The sequence below is a fragment of the Equus asinus genome, chromosome X (assembly GCF_041296235.1).
Source record: "Equus asinus isolate D_3611 breed Donkey chromosome X, EquAss-T2T_v2, whole genome shotgun sequence".
In the NCBI taxonomy this organism is placed as follows: Eukaryota; Metazoa; Chordata; class Mammalia; order Perissodactyla; family Equidae; genus Equus; species Equus asinus.
This window is the reverse complement of record NC_091820.1, coordinates 95803499-95816646: the sequence shown is the minus strand read 5'-3', so window position 1 is coordinate 95816646 and position 13148 is coordinate 95803499. Positions and strand designations below refer to the sequence as shown.

At 34.8% G+C, this 13148-nt stretch overlaps 1 long non-coding RNA gene across 1 annotated transcript in view; it reads right to left on the bottom strand.

Annotated features, from left to right (window-relative positions):
- LOC106823087 (uncharacterized) overlaps nt 1–13148 on the bottom strand; it is a 30457-nt gene that overhangs the window by 2899 nt on the left and 14410 nt on the right. Inside the window, exons 2-3 of the long non-coding RNA XR_001396051.3 lie at nt 9261–9360; nt 3981–4213 (exon numbers count right to left, since the gene is read on the bottom strand). This is a non-coding gene — a long non-coding RNA (uncharacterized lncRNA). The remainder of the gene's footprint in view (nt 1–3980; nt 4214–9260; nt 9361–13148) is intronic.

The window sequence follows — 13148 nt, the reverse complement described above, 5'->3', positions numbered from 1 at the left end:
TGCTCTCACCATGGTCACAAGCCACCTTTTTGCTACTAGCCCAGCTGTTCTGTACGAATATTTTAACATACTGAGTGTTATTTTTAATGATCTCCTAAAATACTCACACTTGTGCAGACAGCTTCTGTTACTTAACAACAAATCTTTGACAGGTTTCCAGGCTTTGGACCATGAGGTGCTGGGGACAAACCCAAGCTGTCCTGCTCCCTGACTGAGCAGTCCTGGGCTAAGTCCTTATTCTCCCTGTCCCTCAGGTTTTCATCTATAAAATGGGGATTAACACCATATCTACCTTATACTGGTGCTGTGAGCATTAAATGACTCAATACATAAAAAGCATTTGGCATATAATACATTTTAGTCATTTTTATTTATTTTTCTATATCTTTATCAGGCATTAGTATACTTACTAACCCGATGGTATAGACTGATGTTTATCCACAGTCAATGACGTTGAGGTATGTTATTAGTGAGACAAGCAAGTCACAAAGCCAAATGTAAGATGTGATCCTATATTTGTACATAAATCTATAAATGCATGCATACGTGCATAAATATGTAAATACTTGCATAAGAAAACTACTCAAAGAATATAATGCGGATGAAAACATTAGTGGTTATTCTGGGTTGAATTGTGTCCCCCCAAAATTGTATGTTGAAGTCCTAATCCCAACTATCTCAAAATGTGACCTGATTGGGAGATAAATTCTTTACAGAGGCAATCAAAATAAAATGAGGTCATTGGGGTGGGCCCTAATCCGATATGACTGATGTCTTTATAAAAAGGGGAAATTTGGACACAAAGACACACACAGACAGAAGATGATATGAAGAGACAGAAGGAGAATGCCGTGTGAAGATGGAGGATTGAAGTGATGCATCTACAAGTCAAGAAACACTGAAGATTGCCTTCAAAGCACAAGAAGCTAGGAAGAGGCAAGGAAGAAGTCTCTTATAGGTTTCAAAGGGAGCATGACCTGTCAATACCTTGATTTTGGACTTCTAGCCTCCAAAACTACAAGACAATAGATTTCTGGGGGGTTTTTTGTTTGTTTTTATTTTGGTGAGGAAGACTGGCCCTGAGATAACATCTGTTGCCAATCTTCATCCTTTTGCTTGAGGAAAATTGTCACTGAGCTAACATCTGTGCCAGTCTTCCTCTATTTTGTATGTGGGATGCCACCACAGCATGGCTTGATGAGAGGCATGTATGTCCGTACCCGGGATCTGAACCAGCGAAGCCTGGTCCTCTGAAGTGGAGCGTGCAAACTTAACCACTATGCCACCAGGCTTGCCCCATGTTTTTTAAGCCACCTACTTCGTGGTACTATGTTATGACAACCCTAGGAAACAAATACAGAAGGACTTACCTTTAAGTGGTATGTTTTGGTGTTATTTTATTGTATTTCCTTTCTATGTTATATATTTTTACCTATAATACACACTTATTGGTCTTGCAACAATACAAAACAATAAAATGGTATGGAAATATAAATATTCTAAGTTCTACTAACAGGAAATTAACTCAGCTTTCAAATGGGGAATACTCCTGAGGCATAGGAAGGGAGACAAGATAAGGGAGAACTTTCAAAGTATAACAGGACACATTTCCCCAAAATTCCTAACCACACTGAGGTTATTATCAATATTTGAAGTTTCTGCCTAGTTAACTGAGAAAAAAACATGGTACCTCAGCTTGTTTTATTTTGCTTTGCCTTGAATAACAGTAAGGTTGAAGATCTTGTCATATGAGAGGCAGTAGTATATCCTGGTTAGATGTATGGGCTCAGGAGCAACACAGCATATCTTACACTTGCCACTTGCTAGACGTGCCGTCAGTTCATTATGTTTAAAGTTGAGCAACCAGAGCTCCTCCCCATAGGTTGTGGTGAGGATGAAATGAGTAAGTACAGAGTTGGCACTTATAACAGTATCAGACACTAAGGAAGTTAGCAATAAATATTAACCATTACTATCATTATTTTCATGCCAGAATTGACCATTAGTGTTTCTATTGTGATTTTAGTCATGTAGGTTTATATTGATTGGCATAGATTGACATTCATAATATGATGTTTATATAAATAAATCAGTTTGCAAAACTGTAAGTAGGATATCATCTCATTGCTACTCTTAAATATATGTGGTTATAATTGCATAGAATTCCTGACAATATGTACACTCAAATGATAACAGTGCTTATCCATGAATAGTAGACTTTTAAGATTTATAATGATTTTTTTCCTTTCCTGAATTTTCTATTTTTATCTACAATGAGAGTGTCTTGGTTTTGAAAGTGAAAAAACGAACAAATGTCTACCTAACTATTTCCATAGAAAAGTGGATCAGTGTCAGAATGTGGACCATCCCCAAGGCAAAGGAATTAGGTAATAAGGTGGTCCTAGAATTAACTTATGACTTTACCACATGACAGTCCCCTTTTGGCAGCTTCAGGGAAATTACAGGTGCCTAGAGGAAGAGTAAGCACAGTATGTCTCTCAAATAAACCTTATATTCCATAGTCAGACAATGTCGCCACTTCCCTGGATTTTAGTGAAGGTCATGAGATGAAAGTATTTTCACAACATACTTCTTCCCGAGGTCTCCCAAATATAGTCCCTTGAACTCAAAGCAGGCTCATCAGTTTAACCACCCAGTTAGCCAAGCAGTGAACACCACAGGGGAGGGGATGGGTGAGTGTCTGCGTGAGATGGCCCAGAGCTCAGCCCCATGACTTGAGAAGGGTGAATGCTTTAACAGCAGGATTCAGGGGAAAAGTTTAGTCATAGGCTTACTCAGCCCAGGGCCCCAGGGTACCAACTCATGTGAATTAAATCACCTTTGAAGTACCTTCCTTGTGGAATTAAAAATAATAAAAGGAAAGGACAATACACACATGCCAAGCACTTGTAAGACAAAATCAGCTCAAGTTCAAAATGAGATGCATTCGTAAACCAGCTAAAAGTTACGGGTGTTGGTCTGGACACATGGTAACTAACTGTCTGCAATCACTGTCTTCTCTCAGCAGGGTGGCCCAGATCAGATTCTAGATGTTCAGGCCTAGATGAGTAACAGTGTGAATAAATGACAGAAAATTAGGCTTGGACAAATGGGAAGATGTTTAATGTTCAGGATACACTGAGACATTGTTTTGGGCTAGCTGGTAGCAGGGAAACTCAGTTTGAACACATCAGGGAAAAAAGTGATTGAAAATAATATATGTGGATTCTGTTAATGCTCTCTACAGCATATAAACTTAAAAACATGGATGTGTCTGATGCCGGCCCAGAGTATATGGGGTTAAAACCAAAGCACTCTTTCCCTGCTTACTCCCTGGCTCCCTGGCTCCAGAATCCATTATTCCTCATGGAGACAGACACAGCCAAGGATAACTACCTGGATTCCATATCATCTCCCCCTCCTCCCTGCAAACAGTGTCGCAAGGCCTAATGCAGGCTGGTGGGATGGCTCTGACCAGCAAGGCCACTGACTCCCTCCACGACCCCATCTACAAGCAGCCACATTCCTTACAAACCTTTAAAACCCCTCGCCTCCCCTCTTTCGGGGAGATGAGATGAAATGAAGCAAATTTCAAAGAAAATTTGAAACTCACTCTCATCTCCTGGCTAATGTCATCCAAAATAAAAACCTTTTCCTTTCTATAAGCCTGGCATTTCAGTTTTTATTTGGCACCTCTGTGTGGCGGGTAAAGAAACTATGTTTGTAGGCGGTAACGATCTGGCAAGCCAGCCAGGAGGCCCTTGCCCTTGGCTCCACAGCCCCAGGCCAACTGGGATTTTCTGGGAAGCAGTCCAGCAGCTGCCTAGGTGATTTGCCCTAGGGACTGTCCCCAGTACTTTCCATCTGACGCGGCACAGTTGACCCTAGGCACATTTTCTGATGGCAAGGAAACAGGTCCTAGTTGGTTTGTTTGCTCTTCATTCTGATGAGTCAATAGACTCTGAAATAGAGTAACTCACCTTGGGGATGCCCGTGAAGTTCCTTCTCCTCCTCTGAGGTCCCTTCCATTCATGGAAGGGCCATCTGGGGTCCTTTCCATTCATGGAGGGACCATCTTGGGTCCTTTCTGTTCACAGAGGGGCCATCTGGGGTCACATCCGGAGTGGAAATAGTTGTAGGACTTTCTACCCTCCATCTTGGAACTGGTTCACTGGCATCTGGCTTTTCTGTGTCTGGATCTGTGTGTCTGTCTCTGTGTATCAGAATGGGAAACATGCAGTCTGTCTCCAAGCAGAGACCATTGGGGCTGATTCTAAGTAGATGGTCTAATTATAGTCATAAGCCAATGTCTAAAAGGGATCATTTCCTTTTGTAACATGCATGACCACCATATTCTTTAAATTCTGGAGAGAAAATGGCCAAACAATGGATGCTTAAGTTGGAAAATTTTAGAGAGCTCTCGTCATAAACAGCTGTTTTATTGGTACCTATGAAAAGCCCAAATTAAAAGGAAAATATAATGATTAGTCTTAAAAACTTAATCAAACTTGGGGTCTCAGCTTCTTCTTGTGGTTTTACAGATGCTAATAAAAACATTAAGTTAACAAAGAAAAATCAAAAGGGGAAGAGTCACAAGACTCATCCCAACAGGATGAAAACCCTTAACTAGTTATTAAAAAGTAGAGTGGGATAAATGGAACAGACGTAAATAAAGTTAAAATGAAGGTTTTACTAAAACACTGCCTAAGGTTAAGTGGGCTAAAGGAATCCCTTTATTGACCCACCAATATTAAAGGACATGAGATAAACGTCTTCTATTCACTCCAGTTTAAAAAATTTTACAAAGTCAGGAAGCAGAAATCACAGTGGAAAACCTGACCAGCAATTGTTTGGGGCAACAGCTAGGTTGCTCAAGTTTGTAAGACTATAAAGATTAAAGCATTTAAACTAATATTATATGAAGAGGTTATGTCAATTTTGCCTGAATGTTTTTTTGGGAATAGATGTTATGTCTATCTGGAATTGCTTCCCCTACACAATATTGTAACACTAAAACTTGTTAATAGAATTCTAAAGTAAGTTATAATTAAAAGTATGAGTTGATAAAATTAAGATAAAGTTTTTAAAAATTGGTATATTTAAGTGGGCTTTATATAAAATAATTCCATCTCTTTTGCCTGATTCTATCATACATTATGTTGTGGGGATAAACATTATGTCTCACTGGGGAATGTTTTCCCTGCCTAATATAGTAAGAACATATAAATCCACCCTTCAGGCTATGTTAAACATACTAAAGGAGATCTCACTTTAAAATAGCCCAAATGGGACAATTTCACTTTACTCAAGCTGATGTACGCAATTGGAAAAAGCCAGCTACAACAATGGGAAGCCTGTTTTAATCTTTTGAAGCTTCTAAATAAAATCATAAATACTTTACTGCCTCTTTAAGGAAAAACAAATAATTAAGCATGCCAGCAGCTGGCAGGCTGAAGCCAAATCTGCTGCTTCTCTCTCCTCTCTCACTGAATTTTGCCAATTGAACTCCCCCAAAATTCCTGATCTAAAATTAAACAAGTAAAAATAAGTAAACCTTTGAGATAATTTGGAATTGTAATGACCATTCTGGGCAACCTCTGTTTCAGATGAATCTACATTAAGGGTCACCCTTAAAAGAGAGAATTCAAAATCTCTCATAATGGAATACAGTCTTTGATTAATATACAGAAATTTATAAAAGACAAAGTTATTTAACATGATATAAAATGATCTTTGGTAAATAAAAGTCTGTTTAAGTTTGCTGGTTTGATTTAAAATAGGCATGTCCGCAAAGTTATCAGCATTAGATATGATGCAGACATACAGCCTGGGTTTACCAGTCAAATGAGCTCATGTCATCTCTGTTAGAAAATTTATCAGCAAAACTAATAACTCAGTATAATAGCTGATTTTGTTTAAGGTCTCATGAGGTTTTTATAGACCATTTAAATATAATTGTTGAGAACAGGTAAACTAAATAAATGTAAAGGATGAAGGTTTTTGGAGAAACTTTAACAATAATTATGTGTTATGATGTATGTACTTAAAACGACTTAAGATGATGGTTAACTACTTTAATGTTACATGATTTTTTTGAGTAATTAGTACATAATTGTTAAAACTGGGTAAAAGTTTTTAAGTACAATAATTATGTTTTATGGTCTATGTACTTAAAAAACAGCTTTCAAAATCTTTTTGGAAACAAACTTTATAGTTTAGTAAGTTAAGTTAAATAACAAAATCTGTTGAGTATCTGGGTCATTTTCAGAGAGGCTGGAACACTGAAACATTATTGCTGAAGATGTCTATCTACTTTGGCTTCTTATTACAGAAAAACTAAAAAGTATTTGGGTCTATTAATAAACAAACCTTGTGTTTAATTACTACAAAGTAACACGTTTCTAAAAATTATAGAAGGTATTTGTAAATTTGTCAAGCTACAGAATGCTAATGTAAACAAGGGTTTATAATTACTTACTTGGTTTTTATTTAGAAATTAAGGTTTCCAAGGGTTAAAAATTCTAATTAATATATGTAATTAAAGCTACTAAAAATTAATAAAGAAAAAATCTTTGTATTCAAGGAAAGTAAAATGTATGTTTTCAGTAATAAGGTATAAATAATGGAAATATTTTTGTTTGTTGGGTTATAAACAAAAATATAAATTTGTCTAAAGTACTGAGACTAATTCTAAATGTAAAAAAGTAAGTGACAAAAGGTTTATGAAAGTAAAACCCAGAAGACTTTTATGCCTGGTCAAGTTGGCTAAGATGAAAGTAAATCCAATCAAATAAATACATTTTAATGCTCAAAGTAAACTGGTAAAAAATTAAAACTGAGTCTTTCTTAAAGATAATTTTCCTGAACTTTCAGTCTACTCGATTAAAAAAATTATAAGAGGTTTTTTTCTTTAAGTATTCTACCAAAAGGATAAGGATTTTATGTTTTATCAAAATAAATTTCCTATATTGTCTTTGTCATGTCCTTAATCACAGACACTAAGGTTTTTCTTACAACTATTTGATTCTCTGCATTCGCCTAAAATTCTTTAACTGTCACCATGGTTAAAGGGATAATTAAACATTGTTTCATGGAGACCTATAATATTACATGGGTAAATGTTATTGATATAAATGCTTAAAAATTGTATAAGGTTACTAAAATTCTGCTGTGTCCTGATCGTCAGCCATAATTCTGGTTGTTGTCTCAGAATGTTATGTGTCACCAAAAATAGCCAAGTTTCCTTTTCAATTGCCATTTTTAAGTCTTTTATTATTTACAGACAGTTGTTTTACTCTGATGTTTTTACAAATATGTTTTATCTTCAGAGGAGTTCATGAAAAGGACTCTGGCACTTACTCTAGAATACAGGTTTCTGATAAATGTTCAGACTGTAAAACTAAACTGGGTAAGAAATTACAGAACTCTAACAGAAAAACTGATGACCTCATAGGACTGCTGACAAGATCAAGAACTAATCACACAGAAGTGAATGAACTAACAGGGATGATTATAATTTTTATGACTTCTTGTTTGAAATATTGCTTATTTTTTAATATTTTGTGTTTTATTATCTCATATTTAAGGAAATATTTTTCTTTTTTCTCTCATGCTAACTATGACTTATAGCAATTTGATAAAATTATACATTTATAAACAAAATGGAAACATTTATCTTTTTCTCCCATCTGATCCCTCCAGAATTTGGAAACTCTTGATGAATAAGTAATCTTATTTTCATGGCTGTATAATTGTTTGCATAAGTTCAATAAAAACCTGTTCTTCTTATAACAGGACACAATTGGAAACACTGGTTATATTACCAAGGCTTTGACTGGAACATCATATTTGAGAAAAACATACAGACTTGGATATGACAAGACAGCTTTTGAGGAAAGAAGGTTAATTTCTGGAATAAAACCACTTGGAAATATTGACCTGGCACCTTGCTTATGGGTTCCCAGTAACCTGCTAAGATTTAGTAAAGAATCTCACTCCTTCTGGGAGGAGCAAGGAACCTCAATATTTTGGGTACCTCGTGAAGAGAGGAACTCACCCAAATCTGTAGGTATTGCAAGTGGGGTCTGATGACAAGTCCTTGGCTTGTCTTTTCTGGTCTTAAGAGGCCTTTAAAGTTAAATCTGAGATTCCTTATAAAAAGTTCCAGCAAAGCAGATTTAAAAGAACCTATGTGATCAATTACTATTCTTACAGTACTTATGTAAATAATTGGGCCAAATTTATTAAAACTAAACTTATTTTACAACCAGTGGGTCTTAATTTGGCTATGTTTGGTAAAATTGAGGGTGATTTTAAAGAGAAAAATTATGTTTCAATAGAGACTATAATACACATTAATGGGTATAGGATTTTGGTTCTGTTGTCTTTGAGGTTTTTGTTTTACATCTGTAAATGCAACTAGATCCTAAATTCTTCTAGTCTCCTGAAATATCTGAAGTAACAAACCTCCAAACTAATGTTTTCCATTTTTTCTGTCATTTTGACTTAAAATCATTAAAAAGTGAATCTGCTCTTTTTCCTGAAGCTTTACAAACTGGAGCTGGACAACTTAATGTAAACTTAAGAGAGATTCATGTCTGTTGCTGTGTAGCCCACTCAGAAAAATACCTGAGTGCCTGGTGACACCATTAGAGACATTCAAACCACAAAAGATGCTTTGACCCTGACTTATAGGAATCTTGACTGGCTGCACCCTGGGCTCAGGAACTGATTTATAATTTGCTCCAACCATTAACCTTGTTTTTTTTTCTTCTCTGGAAATACTTCTTATTAAATACCTGGTTACTTACTTATGCAATACAGGCCTACTGCATATTTGGAAGCCCACCTGTATCACTGCCTTATGAAAAGACTGGTTCAACAAGATGAAACAACCTAGGCCCCAATTCAGCAGGAAGTAGCCAAATCAGTCATTGTCCCAAATCCCTCAAGATTGAAAAATGAACATAAAATAGGGGGAAATTGATGCTGGCCTTGATATCAGTTCCCCTACATTAAACCCAACATATATGGGGTTAAAACTAAAGCACTCTTTCCCTGCTTACTCCCCAGCTCCCTGGCTCCAGAATCCATTATCTGCCATGGAGACAGACACGCTGGCTGATGTCATCCAAAAGAAAAACTCTTTCCTTGCCATAAGCCTGGCCTTTCAGTTTTTATTTGGCCCCGCTTGTGTGGCAGGTAAAGAACCTATGTAGGTGGTAACATGTCTATTTTAGAAGCTCTGAAAAAGAATATACATTGAAAGGAAGGCATATATGCAGGTCACACTGTCAAGATGTTCTGTGCATTTATTCTTCCTTCTGTTTCTTCCTCCTTTTATATCATTTATCCAGGCATCTGTAGATAAATACATGCAACAAAAAATACCATATTTCACTTAGGCATATATAAATATGTAATAAAACTACAAAGAATGGTTTTAAGAATGAAAAACCAAAATTCTTTTAAATTATTACCTTTTTTTTTTTTTGGTAAGGAAGATTGACCCTGAGCTAACATCTGTTGCCAATCTTCCTCTTTTTGCTTGAGGAAGATTGGCCCTGAGCTAACATCTGTGCTAATCTTCTATTTTGTATATGGGTCATCACTACACATGGCTTGATGAACAGTGTGTAGGTCCATGCCCAGGATCCAAATCCACAAACCCCAGGCTGCTGAGATAAAGCCTGTGAACTTAACCACTATGCAACCAGGCCAGCCCCTATAATGGTCACCTCTGAGCAAGGAGACTAATACAATCACAGAAGACTTTAAAGTGAGTTTAGACTATGTATGTAATGTTTTGCTTCTTAAATTGAGCACATAGAAGTCTGTTTTATTATTTTCTATAACTCTTTGAATATCTGAAATATTTAATAACAAGAAATGTTTCTATGAGTTTTGATTCTGATTTTTAAAATGATCCCTACTAATTTAGAAAATGTGGAAAACATAGTAAAGTCCAGAGATAAATATGTAATTAATTGGTAACACCACCACTCATTAATTTTTAAAAAATGTATTATATCTGGCATTGCCTCCTATTATTGTATCTATGTATGCATAAAACAACAAATATATGTATATCTTCTGTAAAATTAAGATTATACATAATTTTAAGCATCTTGCCTTTTTCAGTCATCATGACGCCTAGGGTATTAATTTGCATTTCTTTAGCTATTGTAATGTGGTATATTTTAGAAAGTATTTATGAATATATATATAATCTTTTAATGTAAATTATCTTCTGATATCATTTGCCTATCTGATATTTATTGTGTATATGTACACAATATGTACATATACAAAAATATATATAATTTATGTGTGGATAATCCATATGACAGAACTGAGCCCAAAGTACCAAACACATTGGTCATATCAAATACATGTAAATAGGCTTAACTCATCTGTTAAAAGAAAAAAATTTTTCATATTTCCTATTGAAGCAAAATCCAACATGATGCTTTTTCAAGAGATATACCTAAGAAAAGATAGATAGTTTAAAATTTAAAAATAAGCAAACATATATCAGGTAGTTACAAATAGAAATAAAGCAGAGGCTACAATCTTGATATTTAAAGAGGAAGAATTGAGACAAAAATTGATTTAAAAATTTTTCTTAAAAGGCACACGATAATTGTAAAGGCTAAAATTCACAATGAAGATGTGCTGTTTATATTTATGTACACAGACACATAGTAAAAATACTCATAAAGTAAAAACTACAAGAGGTATAAGAAGTAATAGAAAGAAACACACTAACAGTAGATGATTCCACTATACTTCCCTCAATTCAAGAATATTCAAGTGAAAAAAAAATTTATAAGTATAGAGAAGCTTTAAAGAACATAATCCAAAGAGTAGATCTTATGTATTGAACTCTGATGCCTGATATTAGAGAACACAGCTACATTTCAGATACACATGAAATACTTATGAAAATTGACTGTATCTGAGGCTCTCAGACAAATTTGGGACAAAATGGAAATAGATTAAAATTGCACAATTTGATCACAAAAATGATAATGAAAATATAACAAATCAAAATCTACAGCTAAAGCTGTTGTCAGAGGAAATTTTCATAGCATTAAATTGGCAATATGAGAATAAAAATTAAAATAAATGAATTTAATATTCAATTCAAAAGCCTTATAAAGAAGCACAGTATAACTAAAAGAATACAGAAGGAAAGAATCATTAAAGTTAAAAGTAGAAATGAAAGTGTTAGAAAAAACTACTGAAGAACTTATACAGGTTTACCTTGAAATCATCAACAAAATAAACATATCAGAGTGTAAGCTAATGAAGAAAATAGAGCGAAATGAAAATACAAAAAATTTAAAATGACAGAGGAGAAATAGTGATCCAATCAAAGTAAATTTTTAAGACTCCTAAGTGAATAATTTGTAAAACTTTATTTGTATACATTTGAAAATACAGATAAAATATATAAATTTTTAGAAAAATGCAACTTACAAAAATTGACCCCAGGAAAGACAGAAAGTTCAAACAAACTAGTTACATAGAAGAAATAGATAAATTGGTTAAATTTGTCCCCTGAAAAAGTACCAGGCCCAGATGCCTCCACAGGAGAATTCTACTAAACCTTTAAAGGTAAGATAATGCCAATGCTTCTTAAATTATTCCAAGGATATAGAAAAGAAGAAACACTTCCAAATTCTTATGGTGAACCGAGTATATAATTGATTCCAAAACCTAATAAAGATTGCATCAAAAATGAAAATTATAGAACAATTTCATAGATTAATATGAAGGAAGATTCTTAAGTAAAATATTAGCAAATACAAGCCAATAACACATAAAAATGTAGCTCATAACATTGTGGAGCTTATTCTAAGAACGCAAGGGTTTTTCAATATCAGGAAATCCATTAACACATCTAGTGTAATAATTGAGTCAAGGAGAAAAATGTCCACTTCCATAGATGCAGAAAAGATATTTGAAAGAATCAACACCCATTCATGTTTAAAAAACAAGCTCACTTAAATAGGAATCAATGGTCTCTTTCTTAACATGACACTTCAGCCAAAAAGCCAGCCTCCTATTAATTGGAGAAACACTGGAGGCTTTCCTGATAAAGACAAGAACAAAACGTGAAATTTATATCTTACATTTGACACTGTGTGGGAGGTATTATGCAATTCAATTAATGAGAGTAAGCAATTAGAAGCAAAAAGAAGAGGTAAAATAACAATGAATCAAGTGAATGAGAAGACAAGCCAGAGACTGGGAGAAAATACTACTATACTTCTAAATCAGATATCTGATAAAAGACCAATATCCAAAATATAAAAAGAACTTTTAGGACTCAACAATAAGAAAATGAACAACCCAATTTTAAAATGGGCCAATGATATGAACAGATTCCTCACTAAAGAAGACATAGAGATGGCAAAGTAGCATATAAAAACATGCTCAACATCATATATCATTAGGGGATTGCAAATTAAAACAATGAGATACCATTACACACCTATCAGAATGGCAAAAATCCAAAACACTGACAACACCAAATGCTGGGAAGGATATGAAGCAACAGGAACTCTCATTCACTGCTGGTAGGAATGCAAAATGGCACAGCCACTTTGGAAGACTGTGTGGCAGTTTCTTACAGAACTATACAGACTATCACCATATGATCCAGCAATTACAGTCTTTGGAGTTGAAAACTAACGTCCACACAAAAACCTGCACAAGGATGTTTACAGCAGCTTTATTCATAATTGCCAAAACTTGGAAGAAATCAATATGTTCTTCAGTAGGTGAATGGATAAATACACTGTGGTACATGCAGACAATGGAATATTATTCAGTGCTAAAAATAAAGGAGCTATCAAACCACAAAAAGACATGGATAAAATGTAGATGCATATTACTTAGTGAAAGAAGCCAATCTGAAAAGGCTACATACTGTATGATTCCAACTATATGACATTCTGAAAAAGTGAAAATTATGGAGACCATAAAAACATCAGTAGTTGCCAGGAGTTTAGGGGAAGGAAGGGCTGAATAGACAGAGCATAGGGAATTTTTAGGGCAGTGAAACTATCCTGTATACTACCATAATGATGGATACATGTAACTATACATTTTTCCAAACTCAAAAAATGTAAACCACCAAG